Source organism: Anabas testudineus, chromosome 9 (assembly GCF_900324465.2).
Source record: "Anabas testudineus chromosome 9, fAnaTes1.2, whole genome shotgun sequence".
Classification (NCBI taxonomy): domain Eukaryota; kingdom Metazoa; phylum Chordata; class Actinopteri; order Anabantiformes; family Anabantidae; genus Anabas; species Anabas testudineus.
The window spans coordinates 22,076,731-22,095,346 of NC_046618.1; the positions used below are offsets into that span (position 1 = coordinate 22,076,731).

The 18,616-nt window shown below is 39.6% G+C and overlaps 1 protein-coding gene across 1 annotated transcript in view; it reads right to left on the minus strand.

Moving 5' to 3' along the window:
* LOC113151381 (protein unc-13 homolog B-like) overlaps window positions 1-18,616 on the minus strand; it is a 127,471-nt gene that overhangs the window by 49,028 nt on the left and 59,827 nt on the right. The gene's annotated exons all lie outside the window — the stretch shown is intronic.

An 18,616-nucleotide genomic window follows, 5' to 3' on the forward strand; every position in this document is an offset into this window, starting at 1 on the left:
TTATCATGTAAATGACTCTTAATATTTCTCTTCTGCTTCCTTTTTAATGTCAGGCATGCTTTCCACGGAGATAATTAATGTTTTCTAATTCAGCAAATGGCTACTGCTGGAGCCTCGGAGAGGAGTAAGGGACTCGTGAGTGGCAGGTGATACATTACTCCCAAGGGGATAGAAAAATTGTAGTATTAACCGAGACCGTTTAGTACAGCTAATACTCAAGAGACCTATATTATAAGTGCTCAATCATAACCACTGGGTTACCACTGCTTTTTTTAAAAGACAATACTTTTCTGATTTCACAAGGTCAAATGTCTTAGTATTAGTTTCCACATAAAAGGATAAACAGAAATGAGTCATTTATAGCCACTTACATTAAAATGCAAAAAATACCAACCCTATTTTAGCCTGGGAGCTGTTTAAAGTGTGAAGAGTGGGAATAAGTCAGACATAACCAAAAAGAAAATTACATTAAGTGCATCTCTCACTTCATCTGTGATTTTAAACGAATGAATAGCATCCATTATAGACTACCTGCTTCAAAGTCATCCTGAGAGAAGGTGGACATGGTCATACTGGAAAGATTGCGCCTGCTCTCCCTCTTCTCCCGCAGAATCTGCTGGAAGGTCCTCAGGCACTTCAGCCTGCGTTCATCCATTTGGCTGATCTCCGTGGGCGGCTCAATGGTGTCTCCTTCTAGTTTGCCCTCCTGGGCCTCAGTATTATCTGTGTGAAGGTGCTGTGGCAGTTGCACCTCAGTTTCTCCCTGCTCCGTCATAGGTGCAGTTTCGTCAACTGAGAGCGAGGCCGAGAAGGAGTCTGCAATGGTGCATTGTGAAACTTGGGCATTAACACTCAACTCTGCAGAACTATCTGCAGGATCTTCTGCAGGTTGTTCTGTAAGGCCATCCGGTGGAGGCAGTATTGCAGTGCTACTGGAGATTCGTTCGGGGCAGACTGTAAGTTCTTCTGGGCATGGGGAGACCTTGTACGAACAAGGAGGGTGTTGGCAGGTGTCATCTAAGTCCAATGCAAGGCTGTTGTTGGTTTCTTCAAGCACAGACTCCACAGAGAAATTATCTGATTTCCCAAGAGAATTATTTCTGGTCAGTTCCCCAGCAGCATTACTATGAACCAAATCACCTTTTGGGGTTTTGTCAGATGATTGTTCAAATTGTGCCCCATAGAAAGATGTTTTTGAAGGCAACTCATCTGTGGGTAAGTCAGAAGGCATTGAGATTTCAAAGTCTGTTTCCTCTCCAGGATACTGGGCTGCAGGTGCTTCAAGTTTGCGCAATGCTCCCCTCAAGGCAGAGCTAAAATCAAGTACAGCTCTGCTTATGCGCTTGACATTAAAACCACTACCTTGAAGATCTGCACTGCCAGAGAGAGGAAGCCGGTTTTCTGAGCTTTGGTTATTGGCCACAGACGGCCTATCCACGTCAGCTACAGTGGTACTTAATGGTGCTTCAGTCCATGTTGCAGCTGAAGCCTTTTCATAGGCTAAATACGTTTCCTGATAACTTTCAACTTGACAGTCTGTTGTGTAGCTTAGTTCATTTAACTGATCATAGTCAAATTCCTCTACCTCTCTTTCAGGTCCATCAATTGAATGGTAACCAGAACTTTGTGGGTACGAAAAATCAGCAGTACACTCATACCCTACCGTGTTTTCATGGTTGGTATCTGATGGAATATGAATTCCAGACTGAGTTTGAGACCTTCTCCTCCGTGACTGCCAGTCCTCCCTGCTAGAAGTGCTGGCAGGTGAGTTGTAATGTTTGCCAGAGCGAACAGAGAGATGTTCAGAGCTTCCAGTGGCACACTGCCCTGACGTACCATATTCTGCACCACTGTAGTGATCCCAGCTACCCGCTCCTTCACAGCACAGAGAGCTCTCAGCTTCATGCTCCCCCATACATGTGTTCCTGAGGTATGCAGATTCCCTGTGCCACACAGAGTGCCCTGTGGCACTATGTGGTGGAGCAGAGTTAGTCCAATGATCCTCCCTGTCATCAGGCCTTTGCTGCTTTCTTCCATGACTAGAAGATGGTCTCTCTAGGTCTGACTCAGACTTGGAGCTATGACCAGAGGATAAAGAGCTGGTGCTTGGACAGTCTTGACCATCCTGCCTTTCGAGGTAGCCAAAGCTGAGTTTTCTTGCTAGAGTACCTACTGGGATATCTGAACTATGATCTGATGCATCCTCTGGTTCTTCTAGTTCCTCATGATCCACTGATTCAGCACCTGGGGACACAGCAGACTCTTCTGCCCTTGGAAGGACTAATTCTTTGTGGATGCTATGATGCTTTGAATCAGACTTTGACATTGCACTACCTAAACTGCCATAAGCACTAGCTGGCCTTCTGCGGGGCGGTGGCCCATCTTTGCTCCCTACTCCTGAACCAGCCTTGTTGCTAGAACGAATGCCTTCAATCTCCAACAACACAGCATCTACACAAGATGAGACTTCCTCAACTGAACCTCGGACTGAAGACAGGTAATCCCTGAGGTCGGAGATTTCCTCCTGGATCTTGTTGATCCCCCTAAGCTCTTTTAGAATATGCTCAATGATTGCACTTGACTCCTCCTCTTTATCTTCATCCTCTTCTAGCAGTGTACTTGGGATACCTCTGTTGAAGTTGTAGTCCACGCAGTCACCAGTAGAATATGGTCTCTTTGGTCGAATACGGGGTGAAGCAAACTCACTTCTGGTTGATCCAGCAAATTTAGTACCATTCATGTCTGGGCCAATTGGACTGTAGTGCATGGGGGGTCGTATGTGCTCAGGAACTGCCTGAACTCCACCTTCAAAGGAGATTCGCTTCACATTTGCTGGCGATCTGCAGCTTTTATGCTGCAAAGTGCAGGGTATTCTTATACATCCCTCTCTGTTCAGCTCCACCTCTCCTACACATGGTGGCCCTGAAGCTACTCCTTTACCATTTGAAACTTTTGGAGAGTAGGTTTCAGCCCTCGGGATAACCTTTGGATATACACTTCTGTGCTCTTTTCCGCCCTCCTGTGTTTCCACCTCTTCCTCCTCAATACCTGCATAATAGAGGTGGGAGTCTGGGACATGGTGGTCTGCAGATCCTTGCAACAGACGGTGTATTTTACCCCGAATGACTAGTGCTACTCTAGGGTTTGGAGCCCTCTTTTTGGGTGGATGGACTTTTGCCTTTGTGCCTCCTTTAGAGGGAACACCTGCTCCATGTTGTCCATTAAAGCGATTCCTGGAGAACATATTCTCAAGAGAGCAGATTGTCCTTATCTACTCCGCATTGTTGGTGGGAGTTTAAATCAAAATGCTCCCAGTATCATAGTTCTTTAAAAAAGCTGGTTGGATGCTTATTCAGCCCAACCAGTCAGTGTCAGTTGTCCATGACTAAAATGGAAAGAAAGACAAGTATTTCTAAAAACACTGCAGCATTCTTGTCAGTGGATAACTGAGGAAAATAAGACATTTAAAGTTAAACCTTTTCACCACCATGAAATAAAATAGAGAAACAAGCCTAGCAGCTTTTTAAAATAAAGAAACAAAGAACTGGGTAAGTGCTGTTTTTCCAAACACATTTCCTCTCATTGGCCACAAAGCAAAAGTGAAATGCTTTTTGTCTAAATGTGATAATATCAACATAGTGTATGATGTAATAGATACTAATCTGAGGAACTTCCTCTTTCTGCTGGATTCAAGTTAAAAACACTGACCATGTCAGAATGGAAGTGTCCAAATAAGAATCTGTGTACTGAATGTAGGAATGTAAGAGCATATATATATATATATATATATATATATATATATATATAAATTTCCACACGAGATCTTCTTTTGCCATATCAGAATTCAAAGATGCTTTTTATACCATATTTATACAGAGCCTTAGTTTGCCTTATTGCATTCAGACAACAGACTGGTTATAGCAACTGAGTCAATACTCGCTTTCAAACTATTAAACCAGGCTTGAAATCATTCAGTACAATTGTGGCAAATGCAGAGCATCAAACCCACACTGGACAAACTGCTCATGACATGGTAATATACTGAAAAGCCAGAAACAGTACTGAAACATCAGTGGTCACTCCCACACTGGACATAAACAGGTCAAGAAGTGCTTGTCAGATTTCATAATGCATCTTGCAACTTCTTACATTTTTTTCACTTTAATAATGAGCGTCACTTTTTATGAAAACACTATGAGCATGTGATGGTCTTTGTCTCTGCTCTTTATGAATACTTTGTAGTGCTATTTCAACTGTAAAGTGTAAAGTGTTCATAGATTTGTAGGGTAATTACTTAATATTTCTAAAGAGGAATAAAATCTTCTCTCTATACCAATGAAAAGTTGTGTTTAACAATACATTTTATATTAACAAGTAACAATATGGTAGAAAGAGTCTGATCTATAAAACTACATCTCAAACAGAGAAACCTACAGTATCACTGCTGGAGTGACTTGGTTCAGACAAGGCCAACGTACACATATCCTTTGCTTGATGTCTGTTGAGCCTATGGACAGCTAGAGACTTGTCAAAATAAACAAAACAAACCAGTGAAATCTGTTTTGCAATAGGAACAGTATAGGACCTCTGGTCTAGTCTTTATGATTTGTTGTCAGGTTATCTTTATGGTTTATATATCCAACTTTTCAAAACTAGTGTTTCTGTATTCAATAAATTATCACTGGAGAGAAAGAAAAACACTAAATCTAAACGAATATATAGCTAAATATAGAGAAGGTTTGATATTTTAGTTAAACAAATCTTCTATACAATCTATATCACATGGGATAAGTAATGCAGTGCACTTTGAAACATCAGCTCAAAGATAGTTACACATTTTGATCTCTTAAATATATTGGTTGTTGTTGTAGTAGTGGAAGAATGACGCAGGATAAATCACAATTTAAAGGGCTACCATTGTACTGTTTGAAAAACAATCCATATGTACATCTGGCAATTATGTTTCTGCTAAGAAATGACTCACATCACCCACTCCCAAATAAATCATCCCTTCTCCTCTGTCTTGTTCTTACTGCTTGTAAAATGCTCCCTTCTTCTTTTTGTATATCTTCTTTTGTCTTTGCATAAATTTTATAAGCAGTTCTCAGTTCAGTTACAGGTTCTTCTTGTGGCCACAGGAAACACAACCCTGCACTTTTTAGGACTGTCTGACTGTCATGTTGGTTACCTGAAGCCTTTCACTCCGTCTTAAACATTCCTTATCCCCTTATGTCACTGTATTATATTTATTACGTATTTACTGAAAATATGAAGTTAAGTCAATCTTAATTTAATGTAAAGAGATTACAGAAGACTTTGACAACTGCGCTTTAGACACTTTTACACTTGAAATAGCTGCAAACACACATGAGGTCACGTATAAATACATTAAAAACTAAATACATTTTTAATCAGCTTCTTACAAGGCAGAATGAAAACAGTGTTATCTTCCAAAGTTGAAACGTACCAATTATTCATCAAGAGAAAAAAACAAAAATCACGGGGGGTTGGATTAGCATCGATGATATGAGCAATTGTGTAATAAAAGTTTCAGGTTCTTGGATAATAAATCATCATTACAAACATAAAGACAGAACTCAACTATAAATCCCACTGGCCAGCTCAAAATTATGTTATGTGTGCCATTAACTGCAAAAGAGAAAGATTTCACTTTGGAGAAACAGAGAAATAATCATTCATCAATTTATACCAGTTCACTTTTGGACTGTGGATGAAATGGGAAGCTGTATTTTGTATGACAAAGCATTCAAACTATGCACTTACTGGCTTCTTGAGCCCATCTAGTTTCCCCTTGTATGGCCAACAGCAGCTGCGGCTTAAGGATGTAACAGTATTTAACGCTAGCCTTCATACCAGCCAGACAGAACAAATAGGATTTCTTAGAAATAATTAAAAACAATGACCGTAACACAAACGAATAGTGGAGGAACAGTGAGATGGGAAATGAGGTGGTAGGGTTGTTGTTTTTCCTAGCTGGAAATTACGCTTATTTAAACACAAATACACAAAATTTAAACCCAGTTTAAGAACAAACTCAAAGACTGGAGCTGCTCTAAGCCTAAATTTCAGCAACTTTTCCTCATGGCAGAAAAAGCTGTTGAAGCATGGTTGTGGCAGAGTCACAACTGGTTCGCAGTAATTGTTTTTTGTTTCTTTTCATGGTGGGGAGCAGTTAGCTGATGGCAGGTTCAGAAGCCTATCATCCCCATCTAAACCCTTCCAATTAGTAGGATGGGAGGCAGTTTGAGCAGGTGCAGGGGTCTCTTAACCATGTCAAGACTATAAGCCCTCTATAAATATGACACTTAGATGGTTTCTCTGTGCAGCCCATTCATGTTCAAAGCCCTTATTATCAAAACGTACAATTTGCATAACATTACAAAAGAAAGCTCCTTTCTAATATTGAGTTTATTCATCTTGCTGCATCTTGTGCTTCTTCTGCTCCTTTATATTATTCTTTATTTATGTCTTCTTGTTGGCAGTGATCCCCCTTCTTTCACTGTCATTTCACATTGGACACAACCCAAAGGAGAAACTCATACTCGAGCCAAAGGGGGAGATTTTCTGAGTGTCTGCTTCAGTGCCAGCAAATGACAAGGATTACTGTGGCGGTTTACCTCTTCCTACCCTGCTGAATAATGCTGCAGCATGCATTCATGTCACAGCAGAAAAACTGAAAGAATGGGATGTCAACATGGTTTGACAACTTGGAAATGTTCATATTACTTGGTGGCAATGATTGCATGCAAACTGGTGGCAATTAAGGTCAACTACTGCTTGTTTTAATACGTTATTTTCATATTTGTTATCTTACTTAGCTTTCCTGAAATATTCAGGGAAGATGAAACCTGGTCTGTTGCTACATTTACCTTCATAACAAGTTAGGAAAGAGTTTACATGAAACATCTGGATGCCTGCAAGTACCTGTAGGCACCTTGTGTTTCATGCCAAATCCAATACAAGATAAATGCGTAGTGAAACAGCACTTTAATAACTACAGTGTCTTTACTCATAAGTGAAAGTACTGTTAGCCTGCTGTGACGGCCAAGAGTTTATGATTTGAAACTTGTGCCAGTAAAGTTGAGGAAGACGTTTTAGATTTAGAGGCCTTTCTCCTCCTGTCTGCCAGTTTCACTCTGTGACACATGTAGCTCGGCTAGTCTGTGGGCAGGGAGCCATCTGAGGACAATGCAGAGGTAAGGGCACAGGTTCCTTGGTCTGTTTGTTGCCATCGTATATTTAGTATGTTTATGTCTAGAATGTCAATTTACAAGAAATAAACACACCGCAGTTTCCATTTACTTCATTTTGCAAATACTAACACCTAATACCTTAAGGACTATGTGTCTGTGCCGGACAAGAAATAGAAACAGCACGTAAAAACAGGAACAAGGCACATTAGAACCTTAAAGATATCCGTAACATGATGAAATGTACTGGGATTTTCACGTTAAAATGAAAGCAACAAGAATTCTGGAGAAGCTAAAGATATATAAGGGAATTGTTGTTGATTGCCAGCAAATGTAATGATGACAGAATGACATAACTGACCTCCTGTTACCGATAAAAACAACATGTTATCTACAGTATATCTAAGACGTACAGACAATCTTAATGTTGCATTTAGTAGAAATCTTATGAAAAACACAATAAAAGTCAGTTCTGTTACATTGTGTGAATCTTTTCTTCCATTTTCTTCTTCTACCAACAACCCTGACTGACTATACTTTTACCTTGACGAGAAAAGTGTATTGTTGATTTGTATCTCACCTCCACTGACAGTCACTCTTGTCTTATGAGCAGGACAAGTGTTAAACAGTCAATTTATAGACCTGACTGATTTGTATGGTCCTGAGCTCATTGGATTAGTCAAAGGCTTCTTGCTAAATAGCTTTTTTCTTCGACTGGTCCAAGGGCCCTATAAAAGCTTCTCAGCATGTTTCCTCTCCAGAGGCTGTAAACTTATTGATCAGCACCTTAAATTCTCTTCTCTAACAAGGAAAACAAATCTTTCCCTTCTGCCAATAAAACATTTAGGCTATCAATCAGAGAGCTTTAGGAGCCAACAGAAAGTACAGTATGTCCCCATGATACTCTATAATACAGTACAGTACCTGCACAGTACCTGTACTGTAGTAGACTAGCAGAATTAGTCCAGCTCCTCAGCAACTTTAGTCTATTTGTGACATCAAAACAATTATGAAGGATATGGTGTATGCATAGAAGATGTTTTAGGAATGAAACCACAAATAACAATGGTAAAGAGAAGCATAGGCTGATCTCGACACTATACACACAAAATTCAGGACAGTCTTGCACTTTGCATGCTGACCTCCATAGGTCTTTGACATGGTAAAAGAAAATTGGACCTCCTTCCTAAAACACACACTACCAGTCATCATAATCCAGGCAGTAATTATGTTTCCTTCAAAACATCGTTGGCGTATTAACCTAATTTGTAGGAGACAGTGTTGATCTCAGTCTTGAGAAGTTAAGTAGCTCATATGTCGAGCGGTGCTGGGTTATGGCGGGACAAAATTAGGTTTTAAATAGCTCAGACACTTTTTAACCCCAGGATGACCCCTGATGACCTGTTGGTGTGGTACAGTAGATTACAGTACCTTCAAGTCTGCTTCTTCCAAAACTTTCCCAGCATGTTTTTAGTTTTAGAAAGGTTATCTTACTACTGGATATTAAGGAATTGATGCTTTTTACATTTCATTTAAAAAGCATCATTTATTATATATATATATATATATATATATATATATATATATATATATATATATTATTATTATATTACATTAACATATATTTTCATAGGCTGGCAGTCTGTTCAAGGTATGCATCCCTTTACATCCAATGACCACTGGGATTGTCTCAAGCACAACTACAAGTCTTGGATGGAAATTAAAAGAAATTTTCCCAGGGCCAGTATTTTTTTGAATAAACAAATGTTCTTGTTGAAAATAAGCTACAGAATTGTTTCTTCACTTCACTTATTTCCAAAATATTCAGAAATAGAAGAAGAAGCAAGAAAAAAACAACAAGATCTTTCCACACGAGTTATGAATATATATCACCTTTTACTCTTAATATCTGAGGAGGTAGACAACTGCTGTCTAATTGTGCCAGAAAAGCCTCAATACAGTATTATAGAAATCTTTCACACCCTGCAGAAAGTAGAGCAAGAAAGTACATATTGTAACTACAGCTGATTTCTTATAATTGTACAGATTTGTGGGTCGACATGCTGAAAGTGTGAACATGTGTGTAATGAGCATGCTATTCTGTTTGGGACAAAGAGTGCCTAACAGAAAATAAACACTACTATTAGAAGGGGGCTTTAATCCAGAAGAAAAGAATGACAGCTGGATGAATAGTGGGCAGCTGGCTGAGAAAGAGAGATGGTTAGGAAGAAAAAGGCCTAAGAAAGAAAAGCGTGACAACAGCTGTTTGTAATACTGACAAAATGGAGCCCAATGACAGGGTAATTTTAGAAAGTAAACAATTGGAGTGAGTACTAGGGGAAAATATCGGCAAGTGGAATTGTTCATGATGTGATGTAGAATTACTTTACGTCTTTTCCAGAGTGACTCGAAATGAAGCAAAAAACGAGAAAAGCTTCAATTCTCTGATCAGAAACTCTATAAAATCATGTTTACCAATTGATGTTAGATGCATGTTTTTGGTCCACATTTCTCCATAGTCATCAAGTCATAATTAATTTTAGGGCAATGTGATATGGTTAGGGTTAGGTTTTTCATTCCACAACTAGGGACAGTACTGAGACATTAGTACCCATTTTTATTCACTCATTTATTTATTGATTTATTTTGCAGAAGCTGTTACACTGGCTTGCAAATCATTCACCAACCATTCATATAGGATTCATGGTTCATTTCATTCAGGCACATAAACTACAGAAAGACTGACGTATAGGTTAAAATAAAAATCTGGTTGACAGCATTTTTTACTTGAGGGTAAAAAACTGATTTTATTTTATGTGAACCTAACAAACATTTAACTATTTAGACACATGCTGGGATTCTGGAGATAACTACAATACTATATATGCAAGTACAGCATATACCATATAACAGCATTGTTCATCATTCTAAAATTAGAAAAAAGGTATTAACAGTTTTTCAATTAACTTCAAATGCTCAATTATTGCTCATGAACCTATCCCTATGTGATCTCAAAAGGTATGTTAATAAATTGTTTTCTCATGCTGCACAAAATGGTAGATTATAATCTCTGTATAGTGTATTTAGGTAAATTATACAGTAGATATTTTATTCTTATATTATGTGGGTTGTGAATTTTAATACTTTGTTAGGGAAACCACAATAAAAGCCTTTTGGTGCTTTGGGTCTACCTGGAGATTCTGTATGAAGATTTGATTGTGCATGAATTGTTTTCCGCTCATTTGACTTTATATTATAAAGTAATAGTTATTATGCACCTGTCAGTATTTCAGGTACTACAACAAAGTTACACTACTTCCACCTTTGGTTGTGAAACATACTTTTACAAGTGGCCAGTGCTGCTGCTCGTATCATGGAGGTTGCATATCATCTCACATTGACATGAGACTGCGTTTTATCCATTATCTTAATCAAAACCTTGATTAAAGCTGATTAAAGCAAAACGCACCAATACTTCTGAGTAGAACCCAGTAAGAACGCACATGTGTGCACCCATACACTACACACCTATCCAAAGGTTTGAGTCATGGCCGAGTGGGACACTGCTCCTGCTGTCACTTTCATTAGACTAATTCTTCCGCACACTCTAATTGATTTATCATCGCTACTCTACCTCCATCCAATTCCATCAGTCATTTTTCAAACACTCACTGCAGAATATATGCTCACACACACACACACTCAGTATACCGTGCAGACAGACATAAGTGGCCCTCCTTTCCATTAATCTCTCACACATAATTACACATAGACACAGGTCAATATCTGGGTAGTGGAAGACCATGGAAAATTCAGTTTCCAGCATAAACAGATTGTTACCAAAGTAAAGTATTTGCACACGACGGTTCAGATTGGATCCTAAACAGAGCTGTAAAAGCAGCCAGGGGGAACACCCTGGCAAGGTGTGTTCACAGTCCTTCAGCAGGTAACATGCAGTAATAGTTGGAGGTTTGGTGAGTGGTGAAGGTATAATCACTTTCCAGAGCAAATTGAATAAGCCGGCCCTGCGCCTCTCAACCGCTCCTCCATGTTTCCATTGGTGAGTGTCTGTTCCATGAGCCACTGCTGGCTGCTCGCCACCGGTAACCCGATGCGAATGACAATGCGCAGCCTCCTGAGGGTAATTGATTTAGCTTTCTCTCAGCCATTTCATATATGCCAAACTACGATGCCACTTGTTATTCCTGCCAATCCAAGAAAAAAACCTCTGTTCTAAACAGAAAACATTTTCCTTTCAGTTGGCTCTGAAAAACTGATGGTTGATTGTGGAGAATACTGTCTGATGCTCTGGCTGCTGATATGTTACTGACTGTTTGTAGCTTCATTCTCTGCACTATGTGTGCAGTCAGCTTGACTAGAGAAGGACTCTAGTATGCATGTACAGTACACAGAACTGTGAGGAAGGCCATCAAACATGGCTATGCACCAACTAAGCAGTTTTCACAGGAAATAAATGGGGGACTTTGTAAACTACTATTCAGTTCTCTTCAATATAGCGATGAATTGTCCAAAAGTCTCCATGCTGGAGCCTGCGCTTTGAATCCCAGCTGTGGCCTATCTCCAGAATGGATCCTTAGGCAAGACCTCCATATGCTTACCCTGCCTTTGGCTTTTACCTCGTAGGTTGTCCTGTACCTTGTAAGTTGTTTTGGATGAAAGCGTCTGCCAAATGACTAAATGTAAATTCACTCCTCAGAGTTTTTGGAGAGAGATCAAGAAGGCTGTAGGATACAGAGTCTGTAAGAACCAACAAAATGCCCTGTCTGCAAAACTGGTCTTTTCGAACTGGTACAAACAGGGATATCTTGAAAAGCCCTGCTTATTTAGCATTTAGCTTGTTGTGTTTTTAACTATTATGGACAATATGGATCAATACATGAGATGATTCTAGTTTTCAGGGAAAACAAACAAACAAAAGCAGCAAAAAACACGGCTTAAGGAAGAACTAGCCAATGTAAAAATAAACACACGGAATATGGAAAATGCATTGAAAATGGGTGTTAGGCCTCTAGGATACGCGCAGAATACAACATTATTTTGCAGTTTTTATTATGCTGTTTGTTTACACGAAAACTCCACAGGGCGTGTTTAAGTATGAGGACTGAAGATCAACTGAGAGCTATTAAAAGCCTTGTAAAAATGAATCAAATGTGAAACCCCAAAGAAAACTAAAGTGTTTGAGGGCACTACCTTCACCTGTATTCGAAACTGCTGGTTTATATCATTACAGTTCATTGTTGTATTTAACTAAAACAGTAAAGAAATGTGAGCTTCTGCAGATGTCACACACTGCCTAATGTCACAGAAGACATGAAGTTGTACTGACGGTTGCCTGGATACTACAGAAGATCATCTGTAATATTTCCATCAAGCCACACCTGAGACATAAAGGTGGTCTCATACTACCTTTTCTCATCCACTCCTGCCTCGTTCTTATTCTCCTTGTCTGTGTCCCCACAGGAACCAGAGCCGTCCCTCCGTCCCTCAACTCATTTTATGTTAAGGCAGTGCTGCACACAATGACCCTTGATGTCTCTATTCCCTTGCTGTATCTGCGTCAAGGCTTCCAATTCATTCATCACCTGTCATGTCTGAACTGGACAAACTTCCAACAGACACCATGTGCAAAACACACCCGTCAACCCAGTTGAGCATGCATCACCTTTATCTTCAAGAAAAAACTCAATGAAACATATTATTCTTGCCTTTGTTAGCAAATGATCTTAACAATTCTATAGTTGGGAGAGGAATATTGTCACAGGACCAGCAGGTAAAGACACACTTAGGTGTACTGTAGTCGCAGGGCCAGCAGCCTGCATAGGGGGTGAACTAGCAAACCGATTGAGAAGCCGAGAAGAACTAAACTTAACAAGCCAACAGAGTAACAAAGGCAAGACAAATGGTGCACTCGAATCACAGACTGGAAAACAAATGCGTGAAGATTGGATGAATGTTAAGTGTGTAAACAAGTAATCAAGGAAACAAAGGTTTGTTTCTTTGGTACGGTCAGGAAGCATTTCATAGGTGAAGTGACAGGTGAGTAATGAAACAGCAGTTTATAGCAAAGGTTTGAATACACAGGCAGGAAAACTCAGTAGGTGGGTGAGGAGGCTGGAAACAAGGGCAAGAAATAAACAAAGGCCGATACTGTGATATTGTCTGTCTCTGGGTCATGCCTCTGGATCCTTTATCTGTCTCACTAAGACTCTACAGGCAGTAGTCTCCAAAATAAATCCAACTATGGGTGTTCTCTTCTTCTGCTGTCAAAAAAAAAAAAGTATAGACACAGTGGGAAAACACAACACTAGCATAAACCTAAATTTGTTATTTTTTTTCTAACCCACCAAGACAAATGTGCCACTAATAGGTGTTAAAAAACCCACTCGCTTGCCGGCGCAAACACCTCAAATTGGATTTTTTTTTTATAGTTATATTTCCAGTTTAAACTTTATTCTAAACTCTGGGGCAAAGTCCAAACTGAAATCCTTCCCCTGTAATCTTATTTTTCATTTGAACTGTCAAATTAAGTTCCCAAGTCTAAACCAGAAGAAGAAGAAGAAGAAGAAGTGAAGACAAACTGAAATGATCTACCTCTACAAAACTGTCTTCATTTCCATATGTCTAAAAGTTTCTCACAAGTCTAGAGGTACAAACACAGCAGACACGTACCGACTGTTCCTGACGGGGTTCTATACTCATTTGCACATATAAATGTCAGTGTGTCTACGTTATGAATGCCTGTGCAGGTTAAACACAGCCACCTCCACAGCCGTCGGCCTGCCCTACTGTTCACACACATTGTTTGACTGACAGCATCCAAATCATTGTGGCCTTTAACCACGTCAGCCTCCCCTCATGCGTGAATGCAGACAATTAGCACGGCCAGCGTCGATATGCAAACGGGAGATCATTTTCATCATCTGTCAGTCAGAGGACTAAATGTGAAGAGGTCAGTTTGAGCTGCTAGGTGATTTGTAGATGCTCTATAAATCAGCTGTCTTGATTTAAAATAATAAACCCTGACAATTTCACATACAGTACTTCTTCTATCTATCTATCTATCTATATCTATCACAGTTCCCAATTTACTGTATAAAATATATAGTATCAACTACACAGCCTAGTGATGTCACTTGACCTTGCTGCATTGTCTTTATGTGACTGTTTCAATCATTCAACCTCTCTGTGACAGGAACTGGCTCCAAAGAAAACTAAAAGCACAAGTGCAGCTACAGGTGCACGGCTGCTTGATCAATGTTCAATTTTCAGATTCCATTAAATAAACCTGACAATGGTGAATAAAATATAAGATCACATTACTACAAACTAGAGCTAGACCGATAAATCATACACTTTTTCTAATACGAGCATTTGGTATCCTTGGACCATATTTTTAATACCATGTTGAAAATCAGAAAAACTAGCAAAAGCACATGAACACTTATTGTCTAGGAGGCGATGTGCAGTGTATTTGTGAAGTGTGTGTTATACGTCATGGTGGACGTCACATTAAATGTCACAGCTGCGGGATCTTGGCAACCTTGTAAAAAGCACACTAGGTCGGCATTATGCCCACTTTGATCGAGTTTAGTGTAAATAAGCAAATAAACAAATATAACAGGTATATGCAGGTATCTCTGTCTAAATATGGCTGCTGACTTGCCAAATGAAGCTTGAAGGCATTCACAAATATAACTACTGTATAGTGTAGACCTGTGCAATAGCCTGCATATTCTGTCTAAACCTACACAGTTAACATAGTTTACTGACACTAAATGCTGGAGAATCAACATCAGTAGATTTACACTTTGTCAGTTGTACTCAATCTGATTTAATCTAATCTAGTGAGATTGGAAATTTGTCACTGAAAACAGATCAAACAAGCTCCTTTCCTGCATTTTTCCTCTCTGTGTGTGCTGTGGACATGATCTTACCTATCAAGTCATTATTCAATCTGTTCTTTACAGCTCATTTTCATTTTGCTTACTTTAAATTTATTTAAGCAGCCCTGAAGCGTGTTAATTATCTCACGTGGAAAATTCACTTATCACAAAGATTAAAAGGGATAATGAGACATTTCTAAATTTGAAATATAATTATTCATATTACATAAATCAGTGTCATCACAGAAAGTCCTGACTCACAGGTTGAGAAGTGTTATGATGCAATGATGCTAATTAATGTCTAATTAGTCTTTTTTTTCTTCCAGAGATATCTTTGGAGCTGTGTCATGGAGCTTCTGGAGACGCCCAAGAGCTCTGAAAACTTTAACACGCTCTACACACCATGAGTGGGGATCACGACTAGTGTACCCACACAACGAGCTGCATTGGAGAGGCTGCAGGATGAAATACTTTTTGTTCTGCTTCAATATTGTCTCCGAGCTCAATGCCAATTCAGATTGGCAGGGGTAGAGAACAAGAGGCAGATGTAGTGTCTACTACGCACAGAAATACTGACTCAGTTCGTGGACTAAAGTGATGTGAGGAGGGAGGGAACCGTGCACAATGACTTTGATTTCTTTATCAACAGCATTAGTTAAAAATAGAATTTCGGACATGGCAGTGCATTGTGGGAAAAGAGAGAAAATGTGTTTGCTTTTCAGCGTTTACTTCAACACTTTAGATCTCACACACATCACATTCACTTACTCTGCCAACATAAGAGGATCATCATGGGATGGGAAGATCCCAGAAGGCCAATAAAAACATTAGAGCTGCTCACTTGAAGAATATTCCACAAGTTTTCACATCTTTCTTTCTATTTTTTACCAACTCGAACCACTAAACATCCTTCAAATGTCTTTATCTTTAGCATAACAACTTGACTGACAGTGCTTTTTCATCCTGATTGCAGCTTAAGTGAAATCTGTGAACCTACCTCGAGCGGAAGGTGATTGACCCCGGGTGGTAAAACAAGAATCAGAGCAAAGTTTGACACCACAATCCAAGCATCCATGAACAGAGCGTCTCCGATCCCCAGTGAACACAAACAGATTGATTGCACCTCTTTACATCATGTTTAGAGACGTGCTAGGAAAAAAAAGGCTTTGAAGAAACAAGCAGAGAAAACTAACTGAACCCCTCGTGGTGCGATCCACTCAGTGCCACAATAAATCAGTGAGGATAGAAGTGGATCAAACATGAATCGAAAAAGCAGGAACATTTTCCAGGGTCTCCTTTGCTTTTATCATGACGGGCGTGTCAATCAAAGCGCTCTCACTTTCTCTGTATTTCCTGTACTCCTCTCTCTCACTCTCTCTCTCTCGATCACAGCGCTCACACTGAGTCGCTCCCCAGTGGTCTATTTCACCTTCTATCTCAGCCTGTACACACGGCACTGTCTCCTCCTCTCTCACTCTGTTTCACTTCATCTCTCTCACTCTCTCTCTCTCTATCTTTCTTCCTGCCTCCCTCTATTTCTCATCTTCGCGTCTCCTGATTGATCTTTATTCCTTCCAGGCTTTTCCTTCTGCCCTCCTCCTCCCATTAGCTCCACTGATCGCAGCTTGTTGCACAGCCGACAGTCGCGCCACATCTTGTGCGCTCAGTCTCTGCTCTCGCTCCCCTCGTCTCTGCCTTGCTCTCTCTCTTCCTCACCCACCTCTGCCTCTCGTTCTCTCACATAATTTCACTTTTCACTCCTGCACAGACACATATGCTGCTCAGCTACAGCACAGTATGTATAAGCCCTCAGTACATAAGATATTTTAAGAAGTATAAAAGTTTTTACTGCCTAACTTCAGACTTTTGCCGACGTTTTTTAAATGTGCGCTAATACTTGATTTTTTTTTTAAACTTTATATCCTAAGTTACTTGTCTGACCAACAGACCGACCAGGACCAAGTTTTCAAACTATCCCTGCTCAACCACACCACATCACCAAAATCAGGTGCATTCAGTCCATCAGAAGCTGGAAGGCACCATCTTAGATGAGGGTGGAGTGAGCTTCTACAGATCTGATCAGCAGTGGATTGAGCAGGGACAGGGCAGAGTCCCGTCAAGGACCAGGGTGCCAATAATTCACACAATTAATAATGTGTGAATAACTTGATATGAGGCAGCATCGTCAGGTTAAAGTCTTTTCAGCTGGTGTCTGAGCTAAGAGTGTTTTGCAGTTTCTACATGAACAAAAATATGAACAAAATATTTTACAAGCAGCTGTATGCGCATGTGACTTATGACTCATTAAAAGGCTATTAGCACAACTGAGCATCAAAGCTACAACCCATGGCTACAGCCTTATATCCAAGTCTATCAGCCTCAAAGAGGAAGCTTATTGTACTAATAACTAAAACGATGTTACTGTTACGAGATATGAGAAGAAATGATTAAAGAGGCTTAGATTCAACCCGTCTCATAACTGTTTCATGTTGGCATTTATTATCATATATACCACGCTCATTCACTTATCTTAGAAAGATAAATGAAGGGCTGTCGGGAACAAATTGTTAAATACGTGTATATATAGAAAAGAGGCCATATCTCACAACTGTGAACTCTTTCCATTTGACAAAGAAAAACGTCTTTTGTGAAGGGTGGGAAAAGATTAACGAGGAAGAGGCGACAAAATTACAGCCCTTGTTTTTGTTGTCATTCAACCATTAGAGTAGTCGTAAAGTCAGCGCAGCAGTTGGAGCGTTAGCAGATACATCAGTATTTAGTATTTTATTCAGAAGTTCAGCTTTTTAACAGCTGGACATTTGTCAGTTAAGACAAAAAAGGGATGAAACCAGGTTTCTGGGAACACATTTTTATGCACTAGTAACTTCCTAGTTGCCATTATATTTAGCAGAGACCTGCATAAATGCACTTTTCTTAATGCTGGTTTTATACAGACAAAATGGCATTTGGATACACGCAGTGGTCTTTATTTCTCTAAAGTGCTTTCACAGTGACATTTCACTTGTATGTATGAACTACAGTATTTGTTCCTTTCAGTCATGTAAAAAAAATTGATTAAATGCCTTAAAATGTAGCTTCGTTACCGGGTTTCTAATAATGCTTGAACCTGATTTAGCAAAACCAGGTTTCCCTTTTGGGGCTTTGACAAGATGTAATTATTGTGGATAGCCAGGAGTAACCAGGTTAATAAAGTGCATGTAATTACATCTTTAGGTTTAACCCTAGACACCGCTTCTCTGCATACAAGATGAATATCAGACAATTTTAAACAAGTAATTCTGACAAGCTGCATACAGAGAGCAGCAGATACATGCTTCCCTCTCCATGTCTCAGGTCTTTCATGATCATCTTACCATGAGATCATCAAATAAATAAATAAATAAAACACAAATCATTACTACAACCTCCGTGTAAAAAGCTGTAAAATGTCTCTCGAGTACATTCATCTCACATCCACACAGCTGATCGTTAGCTAGAGAG